Below are 22,920 nucleotides of genomic sequence, written 5' to 3'. Positions count from 1 at the left end.
TTGGTGTCTGTAACCTAATTCACATCAAGTGTGACCGAATTTATCATTGAGTTTGAAGACGTACCTTAATGCAAAACTAAAGACTTAAAACCAAAACAAAAGAAATAATAAGGTATGAGTTCAAAATTGACTGTGATTGGTTGGAAGAGCATGTTATGATGGTGGATAGTCAATGGTTATTAAAAAAATCCTTTAAAGCACAAAAACCCACAGGAAATGTAATACATTGCTGGTTGACAATAGAAATTAAAGACAGTTAGATTAAATCAAAGGAAGGGGGTTCATAAATTTGCCAAAAATAGTATTGGATTTGAGGATTGAGGGCATTTTAGAACTCGACAAAGGACTGAGAAATTGATAAAGTAAAGATGGAATAGGAACGTATCTGGCAAGAAACATAAAAACAGACTGCAGGTGCTTTTACAGGTCCATAAAGAGGAAATAGCCAGTAATCACAGGGGAAGGAAAAGGAGTACGTGCATACAATAAGGAATAAGGAAATAGAAAAGGAATTAGACAATTATTTTGCACATCCACTCAAAGATGGCACCAAAAACTGCAAGAGAATCAAAACTCCAGTCAGAATTAGGAACTGAATGAAGAAAGTATTAATCAAAAAATAGCTGAAGAACTTGAAAGCTGATAGCTGCCAAGGACATACGGTAATACAATATATATCCTTGAGCTTTGAAAGAAGTGGCTTAAGAAATGCTGGATGTTCTAGTTATCATCTTCCAGATTCTGTAGATTCTGAAGTAGTTTATGTGGAGTGGAGGACAGTAAATGTGCCTCTCTCCACCCTCGAAAACACCAATTTAAGAGGAAAAGAGAACAACCAACTTATTAGCTCAACAGAGGTAGGGATCATGCTGGAACATATAATATAATTGTAGAGCACCTTAAAAAAAATATTGAATAGAGCAGGGCCAACATGGATTTTGTTGACAGGAGAATCAACTCTGCTGGAGTCCTTAGTGGATGGACAAGTAGAATTGTTAAAGAGAGGTTAGTGGAAATAGTGAATTTAGGTTTGTGAGAGCAATTCACAGGAAATTGGTTGTTGTATAGAAGGCAAATAGTGGGAATGAGTGGATTATCCCCATTACAACTAGTGGCATAAAACAGGGATTAATACTTTGGACGACAGCAATTCATAACGTACACTAGTAATTTGGCTGAGAACGCCAAATACTACATTTCCATCTTTGCTGATGATACCAAACTTGTTGAAAATTAATATATGCCCTGCCTACACCACCAGCTCCATCATCAAATTCAAAGTGGATGCCACAGTGATTGGATTGATTATAAATAACAATGAAAGAGCATACGGAAAGGAGGTGCAGAAACTGTCTGAATGGTGCAACAACCATAACCTTTCACTTGACATTAAAAAAAATTAATGAAATGATTAGCAACTTCAGGAAATCAACATGGTATGAACAAGCTCGACTGCTCATAACTGGTGAAGCAGTGAAAAGGGTCTCCAGTTTTAAGTTCTTGAGAGTGATCACAGAGGAGCTCTCTCAGACCAATAGACAATAGGTGCAGAAGTAGACCATTCGGCCCCTTGAGTCTGCACCGCCATTCTGAGATCATGGCTGATCATTCACTATCAATACCCAGTCCCTGCCTTGTCCCCATATCCCTTGATTCCCCTATCCATCAGATATCTATCTAGCTCCTTCTTGAAAGCATCCAGAGAATTGGCCTCCACCGTCTTCCGAGGCAGTGCATTCCACACCTCCACAACTCTCTGGGAGAAGAAGCTCTTCCTCAACTCTGTTTTAAATAACTGACCTCTTATTCTCAATCCATGCCCTCTGGTACTGGACTCTCCCAACATCTGGAACATATTTCCTACCTCAATCCTATCAAATCCTTTAATTATCTTAAACGTTTCAATCAGATCCCCTCTCAATCTCCTCAATTCCAGTGTGTACAAGCCCAATCTCTCCAATCTCTCTGCGTAAGACAGCCCTGCCATCCCAGGAATCAACCTAGTGAATCTACGCTGCACTTCCTCAATTGCCAGAATGTCCTTCCTTAAACCTGGAGACCAAAACTGTACACAATATTCCAGGTGAGGTCTCACCAGGGCCCTGTACAAATGCAAAAGGACATCCTTGCTCATGTACTCAATTCCCCTTGTAACAAAGGCCAACATTCCATTTGCCCTCTTCACTGCACTTGCTCATTCACCTTCATTGACTGGTCAACTAGAACTCCTAAGTCTCTTTGCATTTCTCCCTTACCTAACTCTACACCGTTCAGACAATACTCTGCCCTCTTGTTCCTGCTTCCAAAGTGGATAACTTCACATTTATTCACATTGAATGACATCTGCCAAGTATCTGCCCACTCACCCAGCCTATCCAAGTCTCCCTGAATTCTCCTAACGTCCTCTTTGCATGTCACACTGCCACCCAGTTTAGTATCGTCAGCAAACTTGCTGATATAGTTTTCAATGCCCTCATCTAAATCGTTGACATAAATCGTAAAGAGCTGTGGTCCCAATACAGAGCCCTGTGGTACCCCACTAGTCACCTCCAGCCAGTCCGAGAAACACCCATTCACTGCTACCCTTTGCTTTCTATCTGCCAACCAGTTTTCTATCCATGTTGAAACCCTGCCCTCAATGCCATGAGCTCTGATTTTACTCACCAATCTCCTATGTGGCACCTTATCAAATGTCTTCTGAAAATCTAGGTACACAACATCCACTGGCTTACCCTCGTCTAACATCCTTGTTACACCTTTATCTAAAGTAGACCAAATTGGGCGGATTTTCCAGTTGCTGCTAGGACTAGGCCTAGAAGAGGGAGTGTTAAGTCTATATCTTTAGAGAGAAAGAAGAGTTGTTGGATTTCTCATGAGTTGAGGTTTATAGCAAGTCATGCTATGGCTATGATTAAGCCAATGTCTCCAATACGATTATAAATGACGGCTTGGATTGCGGCTGTGTTTGCATCTGTTCGACTTAATCATCAGCCGATAAGGAGGAAGGATATCATGCCTACGCCTTCTCAGCCGATAAATAGTTGGAAGAGGTTGTTTGCTGTGATGAGAATGAGTATTGTGATTAAGAATAGAAGGAGGTATTTAAAGAATTTGTTAAGGTTAGGGTCTGAATGTATGTATCATAAGGCAAATTCTAGAATTGATCAGGTGACATAGAGGGCTACAGGGGTAAAGATAATAGAGTAGGAGTCAAATTTGAAGCTTATGTTAATATCAATGGTTTCTAGGTTAATTCAGTTTCAGTTGGTTGTGATAGATTCCAGACCTTGGTCTAGAAAGATAAAGAGTGGGATAAGACTGATGAAGAAGGATGTTTTTACAGCTGTTTTAACATGGGTTGATGATCAGGTGTGGTCTAGGGGTGTTTTGGTAGGGAATATAGATGAAATTAGGGGATATAGGAAGACTAGGAAGATTAATAAAAATGATGTGTTAAAGGCTAGTGAGTTCATGGCTTTAGCTTGGAGTTGCACCAAGTGTTTTTGGTTCCTAAGACCAATAGATGACTATTATCTTTCTAAAGCTTTAAGAAAACAGTGGATTTGAATCATGGGTGGGGAAATTAGCAGTTTCCCTTGGCCCAGACTTTTCTTGGGTAATTAAAAAGATTTTAACTTTTATTTTTAGAACCACAATCTAATGTTTTTATTAAACTATAATTACAAGATGTTCAGCCTAAAATTAGTTCTGGCTTGGAGATAAGGAGGAGTGTTGGGATTAAGTGTAGGTATATTAATAGATGTTCTCGTGTGTGGGACGGGTTTATGAAGGTGATGTGGGGAGGAAGGGGACCCCGTTGGGTTATAATGAATATGTATAGGGAGTAGGAGGCAGTTAGTAGGACACCGGAACCGGTAATGATAATAGTTCATTGAGATCATTTGAAAAGGGAGGAGATAATAAGGAGTTCTCCTATTAGATTTGGAGAGGGGGGTAGGGCCAAATTTGCCAAGTTAGTGAGGAATCATGAAGTTGCTATTAGTGGGAGAACAATTTGTATACCCTGGGTGAGAAGGAGGGTTCGAGTGTGTGTTCGTTCATAGTTGGTGTTAGCTAGGCAGAAGAGAGTGGATGAAATAAGGCCATGAGCGATTATTAGGGCGATTGCGCCTGCGAAACTTCATGGTGTTTGGATGAGGATAGCTGCTGCTACAAGGCCTATGTGGCTTACTGATGAGTAAGCGATTAGGGATTTAAGGTCTGTTTGGTGCAGGCAAGTAGAACTTGTTATAATAATACCTCAGAGGGCTAGGATTAAGAATGGAAAGGCTATTTCTTTTGTTAGGGGGTTGAGGATAGGAAGGATTCATATTATTCCGTATCCTCCTAGTTTTAGTAAAATTGCAGCGAGAATTATGGAGCCAGCAATAGGGGCTTCTACGTGAGTTTTAGGTAGTCAGAGGTGGACACCGTAGAGGGGTATTTTTACTAGAAAGGCGATTAGACATGCAGCTCATCAGAATTTATTTGCTCATGAGTTTAGGTTCAGAAGCTGGGGAAATTGGAGGGTTAATATTGAGAGTGAGCCGAGATCGTTTTGTAGGAGGAGGAGGGCTACTAAGAGGGGCAGGGAACCGATAAGTGTATAAAATAGGAAGTAAGTTCCTGCATTTAGTCGTTCAGTTTGATTTCCTCAGCGAGTAATGATGATGTGTGGGAATGAGGGTTGCTTCAAATATGATATAAAATAGGATTATTTCAGTAGCACTGAAGGCTATAATTAGAAGGAATTGGAGGGTGATAAGTAGGTTAATGTAGATGCATTGTCGTACATGTGGTTCAGTGCTAAGGTGGTTTTGGCTAGCAAGCATTATTAGTGGAAGAAGTCAGCAGGTTAATACAAGTAATGGGGATGATAGGGGATCAATACCTAAGTAGAGGTTTGAGAAATCTCAGCCGATTTCCATATTTCATTTGAATCAGTATAAACTGGTGAATGCGATGAGAAGGCTATGGGTGATGGAGGTGGTTCATAGTCATTTTTCGGGGGGTAAGTCACGAGATTGGGTATAACATAATTGTGGGGATGATGATTTTTAGCATTGTAGTAGATTAAGATTTTTTAATGTGTCTGAGCCATGGGTGCGGGCTGTGGCTACTAGTAGGGCTAGGCCTGAGCTTGCTTCGCAAGCTGAGAACGTTAGGAGGATTATGGGTATAATGGAGCAGGTAGGGGAAGTTATTGTTATTGATCAGAGAGAGATGGCGATGAATAGGGACAATATTATGCCTTCAAGACAAAGAAGGGCCGACAAAAGATGGGAGCGGTTTAGGGCTAAGCCCATAAGACTTAGGAGGAAGGCAGAGGAAAAGGTGAAGTGAATAGGAGACATAAGATACTTATGGATTAATTGAGCCGAAATCAATAGTCTTAATTTTGGACTAAGTACCTACCACTCTGCTCACTCTAAGCCCCCTTGAAGTCATTCGTAAATTAGGCCCAAAGTTAAGAGTAGTAGAATAATTGTTGCTCAGAAAGAAGTGATGAGGGGAGAACTGAGTTGGTCGCCTCAGGGTAGTGGGAGGAGGAGGGCAATTTCTAAGTCAAATAATAGGAAGAGGATGGCAACCAAGAAAAAGCGAAGTGAGAAGGATAGACGGGCGGTTCCTAGTGGGTTGAAGCCACATTCGTATGGGGATAGTTTTTCGTTGTCAGGATTAAGAGTAGGTAGTCAGAAGGCTAATGTTGCTAAGATTAGGGAAATGCGGGCTGTAAGGGCGACAATAAATGTGATGAGGTTCATTACTTTTCCTTGGATTTTAACCAAGATTAAATGATTGGAAGTCATTTGTACTAGTTTATACTAGAAAAGTAATTGTTATGAACCTCATCAGTAGATTGAAACATAAAGAAACAATCAAACTACATCGACAAAATGTCAGTATCATGTGGCGGCTTCAAAGCCAAAATGGTGTTGGGATGTAAAGTGATATTGGATCTGTCGTAGGAGGCAGACTAATAGGAATGAAGAACCAATAATTACATGGAGGCCGTGGAAACCTGTAGCGATGAAGAAGGTAGTTCCATAAATACCATCAGCGATAGTGAAGGGAGCTTCGTAATATTCTGTAGCTTGAAGTGCTGTGAAATAAAGTCCCAGGATGATTGTGAGGGTGAGGGCTTGGTTTCCTTCTATAATGCTATGATGAGCTCAGGTGACTGTTACTCCAGAGGCTAGGAGAACTGCGGTGTTAAGAAGAGGAACTTCGAAGGGATCCAATGGGTGGATGCCTGTGGGTGGTCAGCAGCCGCCTAGTTCGGGGATTGGAGCAAGGCTTGAGTGGTAGAAGGCTCAGAAGAACCCAATGAAGAAAAAAACTTCTGAGGTGATAAATAAAATCATTCCGTATCGTAAGCCTTTTTGGACGGGTTGAGTGTGGTGGCCTTGGAAGGCCTCGAATAACATCTCGTTATCATTGGACCATGGTTAGGATGAGGAGTAGAAGGCCTAGGTAGAGTAGGGATAGGGTATGAAAGTGGAATCAGATAGCAAGGCCTGAGGTTATGAGAAGGGCTGCTACTGCTCCTGTAAGGGGTCATGGACTTGGGTCAACTATGTGGTATGCGTGTGCTTGGTGGGCCATTTAGACGTTTTCTTGTAGGTATAAGCTTAGTAAGAGAACAAAAACGTAAGCTTGAATTATTGCTACTGCGACTTCTAAAATTGTGAGGAGGAATAGAATAAGTGAAGTGAGGAGAGCAATTGAGGGTATAATGGAAATTAGGACGAAAGCTGCAGTTGCAATTAGTTGTATTAGGAGATGACCTGCTGTGAGGTTGGCCGTTAACCATACCCCTAGGGCTAAGGGTCGGATAAATAGACTAATAGTTTCAATGATAATGAGGACTGGGACTAGGAGGGTGGGTGTTCCTTCCGGTAAGAAGTGACCTAGGGCCACTGTTGGTTGGTTGAGCATGCCGATTAGAACTGTGGTCAGTCAAAGGGGGATGGCAAATGCTATGTTTAGTGAAAGTTGAGTTGTTGGAGTGAAAGTATATGGAAGTAATCCCAAGAGATTAATAGTGATTAAGAATAATATGAGTGCTGTAAGGATGGAAGCTCATTTATGTCCTCCAAAGTTCAGTGGTTGTATAAGCTGATAGGTGAAGCGGTTGATAAATCAGGTTTGTAAAGTAAGCAGGCGGTTATTTAATCATCATTTAGTTGGTGTGGGAAAAATAAGTCAAGGAGTTATAATTGCTAAGGCAATAAGAGGAACTCCCAGTAGGGATGGGCTTAAGAATTGGTCAAAAAAGTTTAGGCTCATGGTCAGTTTCAGGGGGTTGGTTGAGATTTTTCCGTGCTTTTTGTGGTTGGGTTGTTGTTGAATAGATAGGATATTACCTTGTTCGGCATAATAGTTAGGAAGAATACCCTTGCAAATAAGAAGATTAAAAATCAAGGACTAGGGTTGAGTTGAGGCATGTCATTAAGGGTGGTTGGGAGTCACCAGTTTTTAGCTTAAAAGGCTAATGCTAGACCCAGTTTAGCTTCTTAATGAAAGTTCTTCGATTATTAATGAGGATCAGTTCTCGAAGTGTTCTAATGGAACTGCTTCAACTACGATTGGCATAAAGCTATGGTTGGCTCCACAGATCTCGGAACATTGACCATAGAAGACTCCGGGGCAAGAAATAATAAAGGCTGTTTGGTTTAGACGGCCTGGTACTGCATCAATTTTTACTCCTAGTGCTGGGACTGTTCATGCGTGGAGAACGTCTTCTGCAGTTACCAAGACTCAGATTGGGGATTGTATAGGGACTGTTTCTAGGAGACGAAATTGTCCGGGGGAGAGATCTTCTGTTTGAATTATATATGAATCAAATTCTAGGTTTTGATAATCTGTATATTCGTAGCTTCAGTATCATTGATGTCCGAGTGCTTTAATTGTAATGTGGGGATCATTAATTTCGTCTATTAAGTAAAGAATGCGTAGGGATGGTAGGGCGATTAGAATTAGGATAATTGCTGGAACAATGGTTCAGACGATTTCAATTTCTTGGGAGTCTAAAATATATTTGTTGGTTAATTTAGTTGAAACTGTTGCTACAATAACGTAAAGAACTAATGAGCCGATAAGAAACACGATTATAAGGGTATGATCGTGAAAGTGGAGTAGTTCTTCCATAACAGGGGAAGCTGCATCTTGAAAACCTAATTGTGATGGATGTGCCATGTTTAAGATTCGTGGGGTTTGAACCCACAATTTTACCCTGACAAGGTAATGTAATACTGTTTTACTAGAATCTCAAGAAAGTGACAGAGTAGTTATGTGGTTGGCTTGAAACCAATTAATGGGGGTTCAATTCCTTCCTTTCTTGTTTATTGATTTAGTAAGGTCATTGAACCTGAACAAATGCTGGCTCTTCGTAGGAGTGGTAAGGTGGTGGACATCCATGTAATCACTCCACGTTTGTGTGAGGTAGTTCGATATACATGATTTCACGTTTTGATGCAAATGCTTCTCATAGGATAAATATCATGATAATAACGGCTACTATTGAGATTAGAGAGCCGATTGATGAAATAATGTTTCAATAGGTGTAGGCATTTGGATAGTCTGAGTATCGACGTGGTATTCCGGCTAGGCCTAGGAAATGTTGCGGGAAGAATGTCATGTTTACTCCTACAAATATAACTAGGAATTGTGTTTTTGTTCAGGCGGAGTGTAGGGGGTAACCTGTAATAAGTGGGAATCAGTGGACAAAGCCAGCCATAATCGCAAATACTGCTCCTATAGATAGGACGTAGTGGAAATGAGCTACGACGTAGTAGGTGTCATGTAGAACGACGTCTAGGGATGAGTTGGCTAAGACGATACCAGTTAAACCTCCGACAGTAAATAGGAAAATAAGACCTAGTGCTCAGAGGAGAGGTGTCTCTCATTTAATAGAGCCACCATGAAGGGTAGCCAGTCAGCTAAAGACTTCTACTCCGGTTGGGATAGCGATAATTATAGTTGCGATGTAAAGTAGGCTTGTGTATCTACGTCTGTTCCAACTGTAAATATATGATGGGCTCAAACAATGAAACCAAGAAGACCAATTGCTATTATTGCTCAAACCATTCCTATGTAGCCAAAAGGCTCTTTTTTTCCTGAGTAATAGGCTACAACATGAGAAATCATGCCAAAGCCTGGTAGAATAAGAATATAAACTTCTGGATGTCCAAAGAATCAAAAGAGGTGTTGATAGAGAATGGGGTCTTCTCCACCTGCTGGGTCAAAGAAGGTTGTATTAAGATTACGGTCTGTGAGAAGCATGGTGATACCTGCTGCTAGAACTGGGAGTGACAGTAAGAGAAGGACAGTTGTAATAAGGATGGATCAAACGAAGAGAGGTGTTTGGTATTGGGAGATTGCAGGGGGTTTCATATTAATGATTGTTGTGATAAAGTTAATAGATGCTAGAATAGAGGAGACTCCAGCTAAATGGAGGGAGAAGATAGTGAGGTCTACAGAAGCTCCAGCATGTGCAAGATTGCCGGCTAGTGGGGGGTATACTGTTCATCCTGTGCCAGCTCCGGCTTCTACTCCTGCTGAGGCTAACAGTAAAAGGAAGGACGGAGGGAGGAGTCAAAAACTTATTATTTATTCATGGAAAGGCTATATCTGGAGCGCCAATTATCAGGGGAACCAGTCAGTTACCAAACCCACCGATCATAATTGGTATTACTATGAAGAAAATCATTACGAAGGCATGGGCTGTAACGATCACATTGTAGATCTGGTCATCTCCCAACAATGCGCCAGGTTGACTTAGTTCTGTCCGAATTAATAGGCTGAGACCAGTACCCACTATCCCCGCTCATGCACTAAAGACTAAATAAAGGGTGCCAATATCTTTGTGATTAGTAGAGAATAATCAACGGTTAATTATTGCCACAGGTAAGATGGCTGAGATTTAAGCGGCGGATTGTAACTCCGTAAAGAGAGGTTCAAGTCCTCTTCTTATCAAACATCAGCTCTGCAGTATAAGAATACATGGGATTGCAAATCCCAAAAAGGAGAATGGGCTCTCCCGGGGCTTCTCCCGCCTCACTGCCGTTAAACGGCGGGAGAAGCCTAGATAAAAGTTCGCTGGATAGAACGCTTAGCTGTTAACTAAGATTTTATAGGATCGAGGCCTATTTATCTAGTAGGGCTTTAGCTTAATAAAAGTATCTGAGTTGCATTCAGAAGATGTGAGATAAAATCTTGCAAGTCTTACAGAAATTAAGAGACTTCCACTCTTGTTTAAAGCTTTGAAGGCTTTTGGTTTGTTTAAACCTAAATTTCTTATGTGGTTAGTGAGAGAATTATAGGGGTGAGTGGAAGGAGAAGTAAGGAGAGGGATGTTGTAAGGGTTAAGAGTAGATTTGGTTGGAAGGTTTTTGTTCGTCATGATGATGAGGAGGTGGTGGGGTTGGGAGAAAGGGTGAGAGTAATTGAGTAGCATAGGCGTAGGTAGAAGAATAAGCTAAGTAGTGCTGTTAGGGCTATGAGTGTGGCTGGAATAAGAAGGTTTTGTTTAGTTATTTCTTGGAGGATGAGTCATTTGGGCATGAAGCCTGTGAGAGGAGGAAGTCCTCCTAGGGAAAGGAGGGTTAGTATTGCCATAATGGTTAGTAGTGGTGATTTGGTTGATGAAATAGCAATTGAGTTGATTTTTGTGGTGTTATTTGTGTTAAGGAGAAGGAATAAGGATTAAGTTATAATGATGTAAATGGTTAGGTTGAGGAGGGTGAGATTTGGGGAATAATGTAGGATGATAATCATTCAGCCGATGTGGGCGATTGATGAGTATGCTAGGATTTTTCGTAGTTGTGTTTGGTTAAGACCCCCTCAACTTCCAATAATAATTGATAGAATACCTATAGTTATAAGTAATGTTGGGTTGAGGAGATGATAAAGTTGTAGTAGGATTGCGAATGGTGCAAGTTTTTGTCATGTGGAGAGGATGAGTCCAGTAAGCAAGTTAAGTCCTTGGAGAACTTCTGGTAATCAGAAGTGTAGGGGAGCTAGTCCAATTTTTAATGCTAAAGCAATGGAGAGAAGTGTGGCAGAGGTTGGGTGGACAATTTCTGTAATGCTTCATTGACCCGTGAGTCAAGCATTTATGGTTCCTGCAAATAGGAGGAGAGCAGAGGCAGTGGCTTGTGTAAGAAAGTATTTTGTGGTAGCTTCTGTTGCTCGTGGGTGATGTTGGTAAATTATAAGGGGTATAATGGCTATTGTATTAATTTCTAGGCCAATTCAAATTAATAGTCAGTGTGAGGCAATAAATGTTATCGTGGTACCTAATCCTAAACTGAGGATTGTGTGGAGAGAACTAACGGGTTCATTAGTAGAGGAAGGATTTTAACCAACATGTTTGGGGTATGGGCCCAAAAGCTTAAGATTAGCTGACTTTACTTAGAGAGTAGTATAGTTGGAAGTACCAAGGGTTTTGATCTCTTGAGCACAGGTTCGAATCCTGTTTTTCTAACATAAGGAAGAGGAATGGCTTTAACATTCATTATCCACTCTATCAAAGTGGCCCTTTGATTCAGGCTCTTTTCCTTTTAGGTGTTTATTGGCGGGAGACTGGCTGTAGCAATGGGTAAAGTGATATGTCATAGAATTATGGCTAGTGTGATAAGTAGGAAGTTTTTTCAGACAAGATGTATGAGTTGATCGTATCGAAATCGTGGGTAAGAAGCTCGAATTCATAGGAATAGCAGGGTTAGTGCGGTTGCTTTGAGTATGAGGTTGAGGGTGGTGAGTTGTGGAAGATGAGGATTATAGGATGTTCCTAGGAATAGGATGACGGAGAGGGTATTTATTAATAGGATGTTGGAATATTCAGCTAGGAAGAAGAGGGCGAATGAACCTCCTGCATATTCGATGTTGAATCCTGAAACTAATTCAGATTCGCCTTCTGTGAGGTCGAAGGGAGCCCGGTTGGTTTCTGCTAGTGTTGAGATGTATCATATTATGGCCAAGGGTCATGCAGGGATGATTAACCAGATAGTTTCTTGGCTTAAGTTAAATGTGTGGAGTGTAAAGCCTCCTGTGAAGATAATTAAGGCTAGGAGGATCAAGGCACTTCGTTACTTCGTAGGAAATGGTTTGTGCAACTGCATGGAGGGCTCCTATGAGGGTGTATTTGGAGTTTGAGGCTCAGCCTGAGCCTAAGATGGTGTAAACTGTTCAGCTTGAGATGGCTAAAATGAAAAGTAGGCCCAGGTTTAAATTAAAGATTGAATGTGGGAGGGGTAAGGGTATTCATATTAATAGTGCTAATGTTAGGGCAATAGTAGGAGTAATTAGGAAGAGAAACTGGGATGAGAAGGATGGTCGTACTGGTTCTTTGGTAAATAATTTAAGTCCATCGGCGATAGGTTGTAAAAGACCGTATGGACCTACTACGTTAGGCCCTTTGCGGAATTGTATATAACCTAGGATTTTTCGTTCAACTAGGGTAAGAAAATTGGGCGGATGGATTAATCTAAAGTAGACGGATTTTTACCAGCAACACCTCCTTGATTGTAGGGAAGGCTCAACAGTGCCTAGACCAGGGGTCGGCAACCCACGGCTCTTTCATCTCTGTGCTGCGGCTCCCTGTGGCTTTGGAAAACAAATGATGAGTATTTAATTAAAATGTATTTTATGTTAGTTAGTTATTTTTTGAAATGTAATTCTAAATTTGAAGATTATGGTGATCTTGTACAATCTAAATAAAATGTTGTGGCGACCCATTTCCTGGCACATCCGAACCGGCTCACAATTAGCCAGTGTTCCGGCTAAGGGGAGATAACCTACAGGGGTTTCTGAGTACGTGTCTTTTGGATCATCCGCGCCCACGGGGGGGTGGGGGGGGTGGGTGGAGGGATGCTTAAAAGCAAGGCTGTTTAATTCGAATAAAGTTATCTTTGACTGCAGTTTACCGAATCCGTGTCGTTATTTTAGCGCTGCGTGTAGCACACCGCTACAACATGTTTTTTTATCGCTATTAATATACATCACCACTGCCAATGCCTGACACCTGCCAGTGCGCGATTTCTTTTAATTTTTCGATCCAAGGTAGGCTAACTATGGAGTAACCTTCAACCCAACGTCTTTTTTTCGGAGTTCAAAATGTCTTTGTTGCACGCAGGAATGTAATTCCGTTTTCTCTGCAGGAGTTCATCGATTTCATAAATGCAACACATTATAGTTTGTTTATACATAGCATAAAGGCAAAAAAAAAAGTTGTATGCAGTGTTATTTCATTTTAAATGTCAAATGGGTTTTGTGGCTCCCAGTGTTTTCTTTTCTGTGGGAAACGGGTCCATCTGGCTCTTTCAGTGGTAAAGGTTGCAGACCCTGGCCTAGACAATCTTAGGAGTTTAAAGAGAGCAAATCTGCCCCAAAACCTGCTGGTAAACATTTACCAATGTGCCATTGAAAGCATACTAACTTACTACATAATAGTATAGATAGAAAGATAGATACTTTATTGATTTCAAAGGAAATTAGTGTCATAGTAGCATTACAAGTGCACAGATATACAAATATTAGAAGAGAAGAAAGAAAAAATAAAAAATAAGTTACCTCAAACAGTCTAACAGGAGGGGGTCATCACTGACTGTAGGTTGACATTACAGAGCCTAATGGCCAAGGGTAAGAATAACTTTATATAGTGCCCTTTGGAGCAGCGCAGTTGTCTTTGTCTATTACTAAAAGTGCTCCTCTGTTCAGCCAAGGAGGCATACAGAGAGTGAGAAACATTGTCCAGAAATGCCAGGATTTTCCATAGGGTTCTTTGTTCTACCAAGGCCTCCAGTGTGTCCCATTTGAATCCTATAACAGAGTCAGCCTTTCTGATCAGTTTATCGAGCCTGTTGGCATCACCTGTGTTGATGTCACTGCCCCAGAACACAACCACATAAAAGATTGTACTGGTGACAACAGACTGGTAGAACGTATGAAGGTTCTGGTAGAACTGGTAGAATGCTAGCTGCAAAAATATTGACCAGAAAACACTTCAACGAGTGATCAGGATTGCACAGAACTTCACCGGGACACAACTACTAGATTTGGACACCATCAACAAACCACTTTGTCTACAGTGGGCTCACAACATCATGATGGACTCACCCCACCCCAGTAATCACCTGATCAATCTCTTATCATTTTGAAGGAAATACAGAAGGATTTCTGCACAGACATCCAGACTGAAAAACAACTTTCTCCCCCCAGAGCTGTTGTGCAACTCAACAATGCCCCCCACCCACCCATAGGTACACAGACCATCTCTGACAGCAATACGTAGTCATAGGTAATATTTGGGTTTCAAAGGGGCAACTGCCTTTCTATGATTTCCGAGCCCTTTGTTTTTTTTCTTTGTTTGAATTCTTAATGCTTTTTTATATTTAACCATTGTATTCTATTTCACGGGCACGTGCAATTTTTGAAGGGGCAGCCACTGTTCCTTTAAATTTTAAGAGTTGTTTGTTCTTAATCCAGTTGTAACGTAGATGTCACGCTAAATAACTCAGATGTTATTTTAAATTTAGTCGTTGCGTTTTCAGTAATTGAATCACCAGTCTGCTGTTTTGCACTGAATGGAGCAGCACTCTAATCTCGTTGTCGTCAGCAATGACAATAAAATTCTAATGTAATCTAATGTAGGACAATGTAAAGAGTCGTCGAGGGAATACAGGCAAACTGAGAGAGTGGGTGAGAATATAACAGATAGAGCATCATATGGATAATGAGAGATTATCCTCTTTGGGGCACACACCAGAAAAATGGCTTGGTAAATGATGAGAAACTAGGTAGTGCTGATGCTCACAGAACCTAGATGTGCTGTTGCAGAGGGGACCAATATGCAGGTATAACAAGTGATTAAGAGAGTAAATAGTAGGTTAAGCACAACTAAAAGAATATTTAAATTCAGGAGTAAGCTGGTCTTATTATAATTGTTTAGAGATTTTGTAGCATTGCATCTGGTTTTGCCTCTTTAGCATACAGGAGTGTAGCAAGAAGTCTTGAGCCTGACCCAGGGATGGAAGGTTTTCCATTTGAGGAGACATTGGCAAGCTGTGACTGCATGAGATGAAAGTTTAACTAGGCAACTTGATTGACATGGACATGTTGGGCTGAAGGGCCTGTATAACTCCATGCTCTATAACTACAAATGTGGGGGGAACGTTTCCCTTGGCAAGTATCCAGGACCAGGAGGCACAGTTTCAGAAAAAGGAATTAGGACATTTAAGATGCAATGAGAGAAACATCTTCCCTCGAGGAATGGTGGCTTTGAAGTTCTCCACCCCACCAAGTTGTGGAGGTTCAGGCATTTTGATCATTCAAAACAGATTAAGTTAGAGTTCTGAACATTAAAGAGGAAAGGGAAACAAGGATAATGTCAGAAAATTGCTTTAAAGTCAAAGATCAGTCATGATTTTACTGAATTGGTGAGCAGTTTTGAAGGGCCTAATGGCTCTGTCATGCTCTGAGTGCCTCTAAATCATTTATAGCACTTTCCTTTAAATACAAGGCTCTTATTCCATATTAAATAGAACCCATTTTGGTTTTAAATGGATAATTTCTAGACCTGAGAAAGAAAATGAACTGCAGCCACACCAATGCTTCAAATATCAATGGAAGAACGTCAAAGGCCTTTGTAATGCTGCTTTCACATTCAAATACGGAGCACTTTAGGAAATAAAACATGGAAAGCATACAAACTCATGCAGTGCTTGCTGAGGGTCTGAATGATATTAATGACCCAGGCATTAGATAAAATACTTTGCCACTTGTGATATTTATTGCATTGAGAGAACAGAATACAGGAGGGACAATGAGAGGTGATGTGAAAATGGGATGTCAAATCAAAGAATTCCCACCCCACCGTCAAATATATTTGTGACCATTACTGCTTCTGTAAAAGGTTTAATTGACATTTTCACTCCTGTGGGCTACAAAACACAAGGGTCACCAAACCAAGAGTACCTTGACCATCAGAGATGTTGAATCTATCTCTGGTGCCACAGGAAAGCAGCAAGTTCTAGAAAGGAATATGAATTTGTAAACTCTCAAGTGCACACGTGTTAAATTTGAACACTGTGCAGAAGACTAATGTTTCAGATCTTGGAACAACAAAATTATCAGTTAGGACTTACTTCTGGTCCATAGAAGCCTTGCTTGGTGAGAGGAAGATGACATTTTGAGTTGCGTGAAATGCGAACTGTGAACTGACAGAAAACAGCAGTGGATGGATAAGGCTGGTGGACTGGTATATGTTAGCGTGTGGCAGATGGAGCTGCAAAGAGCCCGCATGGAAGAAGGGATCCCAGTACCAATGTGAAACCTCAACTGACAGGTGATCAACCGCAATGGGAGCAAATACCAGTCACCAGAGGCTGAATATCTCTTTCTCATACAGTTCTTGCTGACGAGCTTCCATTCCCAGTCCGTGAGCTCCCCTGCATAGTGGGAGAGGTAGATAATGTGTTACAGGTTGTTTGGGGATGTTGTGCATTCCTTCCATTGATTATGTATTGCTATGGTTTATTATTGTCACATGCACCAAAATACAGTGCAAAGCTTATTTTGTATACTGTTTGTACAGATCAAATCATTAGAGTGCATTGAACCAGAGTAAGGCAAAAAGGATAACAATGCAGAATAAAGTGTAAAATCTACTGAAATGTGCAGTGAAGGTAAATGGTAAAGTGTAAGATCATAACGAGATAGATCGTAAGGCCAGGAGTCCATCTTATTATACAAGTCCATTTAAGAATCTGATAATGGTGGGATAGAAGCTGTCCTTGAGCTTGGTGGCACATACTTTCTGGCTTTTGTGTTTTCTGCCTGATCAGAGAGGGAGATGAGAAAAGGTCCAGGGTGGCTAGGGTCTTTGATTTTGCTGGCTGTAGTACTGAAACAGCGAGAAGTATAGAGAATGGATAACAGAGTTCCTGTCATTTGCAGAGCTGTGTCCACAACTCTCTACGGTTTCTTGCAGGCACGTGCAGAGCATTTGCAATAACAAGCCATCGTGCATCAAGACAGAATGCCTTTTGTAGCGCATCAATAAAAAGTGGTAAGAGCTGACGGGGACATGCTGAATTTCTTTAGCCTCCTGAGAAGGTTGAGGTGTCGATGAGGAAACTTTCTTTGCCATGACACCAATGTGGTTGGACCAGGACAGGCTGCTCTAATGTCCTCACCAAGCATTCTAAAGCTGTCAACCTCAGCACAGGACCACCACCCTTTCTGAAGTCAATGAGCAGCACTTTTGTCTTATTGACAATGAGGAAAATGTAGTCATGACACCATGTCATTAAGCTCACTATCTCCTTCCAGCACTGTAGTTCTCTCCAGTGGCATCATCTGCAAAATTAGAGCAATTCTGTGAAGAAACATTCATAGATTTGCTCAAGACAACAGCAAGGAGGCTCTGCTTTATACAGCCAGATGTCCTGTCTGCTGCCCCTCTTGTACCATTACGATGTCACATTCGATTTACAAAGAGACAATGTAGACACATATACATAAGTGAAAGTCCCAAACTAATGCCTTTGATGAGTGAATACCATATCTGGATTGAAGTCATCCTGTACAATCCGATATAGTTATAAATGCAGATGGCAGCAGGTTAGTGTTCGGTTACTGTTTCAATTGATGCATTTTAACCATTCAGCACTGAATTGATTCTATAAGCTAAGAAGTCACTTTCAAGGACTCTGCAAAACATGGTTTCAGAATTACTTATTTATTATTATCTTATTTGCACAGTTTGTCTTCTTTTGCACAATGGTTCTCTGTCACTCTTCGTTTACATGTAGCTTTTCATTGATTCTATTGTATTTCTTTGTTCTACTGTGAATGCCTCCAAGAAAATAAATCTCACTGTGTATTTAGTGACATATAAGTACTTTGATCATAAGTTTACTTTGAACTTTTGGACCTTTAGAGGCTTTTAAACGCTCAGTGATTCTCGTTCCACCACTTTTCCTGCCAATTTCAACTGTCAAAACCGAGTCACAAGAGTTACAAACACCACAATTATATTACAAACCCTGTCCAAACCTCATACCCATCTTGCAGCACTTTAACAACAAGTGTGAGATAGCTGATGAGGGCCTCTAAAATTGGCTGATGATGCTATGTAAAGCTGTGTAAGAATTTTAACACCTGCTGATTCAGATGCCAACCTTGCTAAGGGAATCTGCAAAAGCAGATGAAGAGGGCCAAGGAGAGAATTCAGTTCAGTCTTTTACAAGTTGTTCCTTAGACTTGTACATGAGCATAAGAAACTGAAGGTTCTGTCCTATCCTATTACCTGACCATAATGCCATTTGGATTCAGGATATACAGAAAGAAATTAAGTCAAAGGGGGTCAACCTACCCTATAATCATTTAGAAGACAAGAGTATCGATAACAATGCCAACATTCATTTTGCATTATTACATATCCTTGAGTGAGGACACTGGGCCACAGCCTTGAACTGCCAAACTGCATGGTAAAAGTTACACCCAATACTTGCAGAATTTCAAGGTTGAGGATATAGATCCAGTAACAAGGGAGCAGAGGCAGTATATCTCTAAGGCTTGGGTAATAATTTGAAGGATTATTTGATATAATCTTCTATCGGCTGTCCATCTCCTTTTAAATAGTAGAAACTGCATGTTTGGAGGCTGCGGCTAAAGAAATACTGGAAAGTTGAAAGGGGCTCTGGGAAGCAGAAATACGTTGCTCACTGCAGACAACACAATAGATAATGGCTATAGATAATGCCTTGCCAGTGACACCATATCCCGAAAATGTTTTAAAGCATGGTGAGATATGATACTGTCAGAGTGTACACTCTTTCACTATTTGAGTAATAAATGGAGATAACTTTATAAAAACAGCAAATACTATCACTCCTGAACTTATAAATTAAGGAAGGTTATGAAGCAACTGAAAATTATTGGGCTTAGGACACTACCTTAAACTGGAATGATTGATCAACAATTAGAACCTATTTTAGTTTGTGCTGCAACTGATTTCAACAAGTGGAAAATTTCAATGGCAGATGGAGTTCAATGCAGAAAAGTGTGAAGTGATATACTTTGGAAGACAGAACTTGAAGGTAGAGCAACTTGAAGGTTAATGGCATAATGTAGCGGAAAAGGGGGATCTTGTGGTCCAAGTCCATACATCCCACAAAGATTCTGTGCAAGTTGATAGGCCTATGGTGTGTTGGCCTTCATTAGTCAAGCATCGAGCTCAGAAGCCACATGGTTACATTGTAGCTCTATAAAACTCTGCGTTCATATCTAGTCACCTTACTATAGGAAGGATGTGAAAGCTTTAGAGAATGTGCAGAGGAAATTTACCAGGATATTTCTGGATTAGGGAACATGGCTTACAAGACCATAAGACACAGAAGCAGAATTAGGCCATTTGGCCCATCAAGTCTGCTCTGCCATTCGATTATGGCTTATTTATTTTCTGTCTCAACCCTATTCTCCTGCCTTCGCCATATAACATTTGATGCCCTTGCTAATCAAGAACATATCACCTCTATTGTAAATAAACCTAATAACTTGGCCTCTAGAGGAATTCTCATTCCTCCTCACCTCTGTTCAGGAGTCGTGCCCACTGGTCCTAGGTCCTCCCACTATTGAAAACATCCTCTCCCCAGCCACTCTAGCTAAACCTATTAGTAGTCAGTATGTTTCAATGAGCCCCCCTTTATTCTTCTCGACTCCAACAAGTTCAGCCCAAGAGCCATCAAACATTCCTCATGCAATAACAGAATGGTTGAGCAAGCTAGGGCTTTTCTCTTTGGAGTGACTGAGGATGAGAGGTGAGTGGATAGAGGTGTATAAGATTATGGGAGACAGAGTGGCAGGGATGGTGATAGAGCTATACAATAGGGACACTTAAAAGACTTTTAGATAGGTACGTGGATGTAAGAGAATGGGAGGGGCAGGTTATGTGCTGTGGACAAGGAAAGGATTACATTGACCATGGACCAGGCGTATATAGGTTGGCACAATGGGCCCATACTGTGCTAGTCTATGTTTTTTTTAAGTTATCAATAATTTCAATATCACATGGCCTTCTTGATGTCACACTAAGTCAATAGCTACCTTGCTGTCAAAAGCAATCAAGTGCACCACAGCTGTGGGATTAATCTCCCCTTTTCACATCTGCACTGAACTTTTAAGATCTAAATCTAATTTTCCTAAACAAAATATTTGTGCTCAGGATTTTAGTGCCATTTGATAGCATTCTCCATACAGAGGTAGATTGGTCCTCATTTTGTTTTATTCTGTATCTATTTCCTTTCACCGATTTTCCTAAGGACCACTTGTATACCACGATTACAGAGCAAACATTTCTCCTGTCATAAGGGAACAGACCGCGCACCCCAGCACATCAAGCTCAGGTCATCTATACTGTCTTCCTCTAATGTGACACCAGGCAGAGTGGCAGTTGAAAGCAGAAAATGAGAAGGTATAAATCTTGAAAGGGTTCGCTTGCATTTACAGATTAAACATGATCAGTTTTGTGCAATTCTCTAAGGAAAACCCTTTCAAGAGGGGAATCATCCACTCTTCTCTCAAATACTGAAAAGCTTTAGTCTCAGCCATAAAGTATCTTGCATCATTCTGGGAAGTATATGCCAACTCGTAATATTTTCTGAAAGTTATTTCAACAGCCACTGCACTGCCAGAACAATATTGATAGAGATGCTTGAAGGGTTTGGGATCTAAAGAAAAGGTTCTACTGAATTTTGAGGCCTTTGGTTAGAATGCTACTTCAAGAATAGAAAACGACATCCATCAGGGCAATGATGGTTTATACAGTGCGGATCCCGGACAGCCCTAACAATGACCGTACAGCATAATAGGATTACAAACATAACCACTGCAGCCTCTAATGGCTGCCATTCATGTGAGCAAATAATGTGCTATTGGCATATCGACAGCTGTATGTAGAGAATTAGGGGAACCCTTTGCCCTTGTGAAACCAGCAGCTTATAAAAGCACCTGCCATGAGTTATAGCTACAATGTCAGGCGGTAACTTTATTTGGTTCATCCATTAGATAAAGAAATTCTACCAGGCTGTATTGGGCTGGTAACACTTAAAAGAATCCTACAGCTTGATCTGTTTCTAAGATTGTGTGCCTCTGGGGAAAAGTTGTCTGCCTGTGTGGCAGTGCGGCCACACAGTAAAGGAATAATGCCTTGCACAGTGTGAGCTCCTACAAATGAAGTACCTCTGGTAGTTAATACAACAGTTCGTATGTCTTGATAAGTGACCTGATCTAAATGCAACTCCAGATGCACAGGAGTGATGGGTGATTCTTAACAAGGTGTAGTTCAAACAGTAATTAAGATGTGCAATAAAGGACACTGTACCAATGACACCCAGATTCCACAGAAGAAATAAATAATGTAGGCACGTGGTTATTTCTTTAACAGAGCAGTAGATAAAGAAAGGTGGTTCAAATATGTGAAAGGTGCTTCTTATGCCACAGTTGCACAGAATGGTGATGGCTATTGCAGAGAGCAATAACATAGTACACGTGACTGACAGCCCATACTGTTGCTATGGGTGATTACATAGGTCAGTCACAAGGTTCCCTGCAGACCCCAAAACATATATACCACTTTCTATCAATCCAGATAACTGCCTTTTTGTGTTCAATCCGTCAATTGAATTATGTGCTTCTGTGTTCTCTAGGTTTCTTAGACGCTGTTCCCTCCTGCACTAAAAGAAAGGTAGAATAACCTCTGGATCCATTATGTGGGTGGAAAATGCCTCTGCACCAAATGCCTCTATTCAGCTCAAAGCACAGCAGCCAAGGTCACCATTGAAGGTAAATGTGTTGAGTACATGCAGAGCGAACTTGCACAATGAATCAGTCAAACGGAATAAAAAGTCAAAATGATGGAACTATTTGGCAGATTAAAGTCATAGAATACCACAGCACTGAACAGCCCTTCAGCCCATCCAGTCTGTGCTGAACTACTATTCTGCCTAGTCCCGTCAACCCACACCCTGACTACAGCCCTCTATATCCCTCCCATCCAAGTACTTACCCAAATTTCTCTTGGATGTTGAAATCAAACCTACATCAACCACTTCAGATGGCAGTTCATTTCACACTCTCACACCTTCTGAGTGAAGAGGCTCACCATCATGCTCCCCTTAAATATTTCAGCTTTAAGCTTAACTCATGACCTCTAGTCTTACGCAACCCAAGTGGAAAAGGCCTGCTTGCATTTACCCTACCTATACCCCTCATAATCCTGCATACATCTATCAAATCTTCCCTCATTCTCCTATGGGCCAGGAATAAAGTCCTAACCTGTCATGGATATTTAATACTTCAGTAGTATTTGAGTAATATTGTAAATACATTGTTGCATTCTTGCATTGTAAGCATTCGTGTTCATTTAAATAATATATTACATGTTGCATTTATAAATTAGTGAATTGCTTATGTCATAATGCTATCACACGATTCCTAAGCATCTCACTTAAAGTAAAAATGAACATACATGAGTCATCTCCTAGCTCCTTTGTTGTAGTGTTCTCATGCAGGGTATAGAAACTCTGAACTAACACCAAGTTAAACCAAAGTCAATGAAGACAGGACCGCAGTAAGATTAACCGCTTACTGTTCACTTATCCACATTAACCTATGGTGAAAACTGTTGACAAAACAATACAAAATATATACAGTATTTATTTCCTTCTTAGCATCACATTTACATTATAAATACTTGTAAAAGTAAAACTACAACAAACTATATTAAAGACTCATTAAAGTACAACATACAGTCAGAATCTACCTACGTCATCAACAACCTTAAATACACTTCAACACAAAATTTCTAGCAACGCTTTCAATAGCACAAGAAAATAAACTCTATCAACCGTCATT

At 40.7% G+C, this 22,920-nt stretch overlaps 1 protein-coding gene and 6 pseudogenes across 1 annotated transcript in view; all 7 read right to left on the bottom strand.

The window, feature by feature from the left end:
- The window catches only part of LOC132407188 (uncharacterized), a 545,618-nt gene that overhangs the window by 455,083 nt on the left and 67,615 nt on the right, over window positions 1–22,920 (bottom strand). The gene's annotated exons all lie outside the window — the stretch shown is intronic.
- LOC132406627 (NADH-ubiquinone oxidoreductase chain 4-like) lies at window positions 3,632–5,064 on the bottom strand (annotated as a pseudogene).
- Window positions 6,607–7,290, bottom strand: LOC132407187 (ATP synthase subunit a-like; annotated as a pseudogene).
- LOC132406626 (cytochrome c oxidase subunit 2-like) lies at window positions 7,510–8,199 on the bottom strand (annotated as a pseudogene).
- Window positions 8,363–9,913, bottom strand: LOC132406625 (cytochrome c oxidase subunit 1-like; annotated as a pseudogene).
- Window positions 10,300–11,372, bottom strand: LOC132406624 (NADH-ubiquinone oxidoreductase chain 2-like; annotated as a pseudogene).
- LOC132406623 (NADH-ubiquinone oxidoreductase chain 1-like) overlaps window positions 11,565–22,920 on the bottom strand; it is a 31,438-nt pseudogene continuing 20,082 nt past the window's right edge.

The sequence above is a fragment of the Hypanus sabinus genome, chromosome 17 (assembly GCF_030144855.1).
Source record: "Hypanus sabinus isolate sHypSab1 chromosome 17, sHypSab1.hap1, whole genome shotgun sequence".
Lineage (NCBI taxonomy): Eukaryota > Metazoa > Chordata > Chondrichthyes > Myliobatiformes > Dasyatidae > Hypanus > Hypanus sabinus.
The sequence above is the reverse complement of the archived record's forward strand: the minus strand, read 5'-3'. Positions and strand labels throughout refer to the sequence as shown.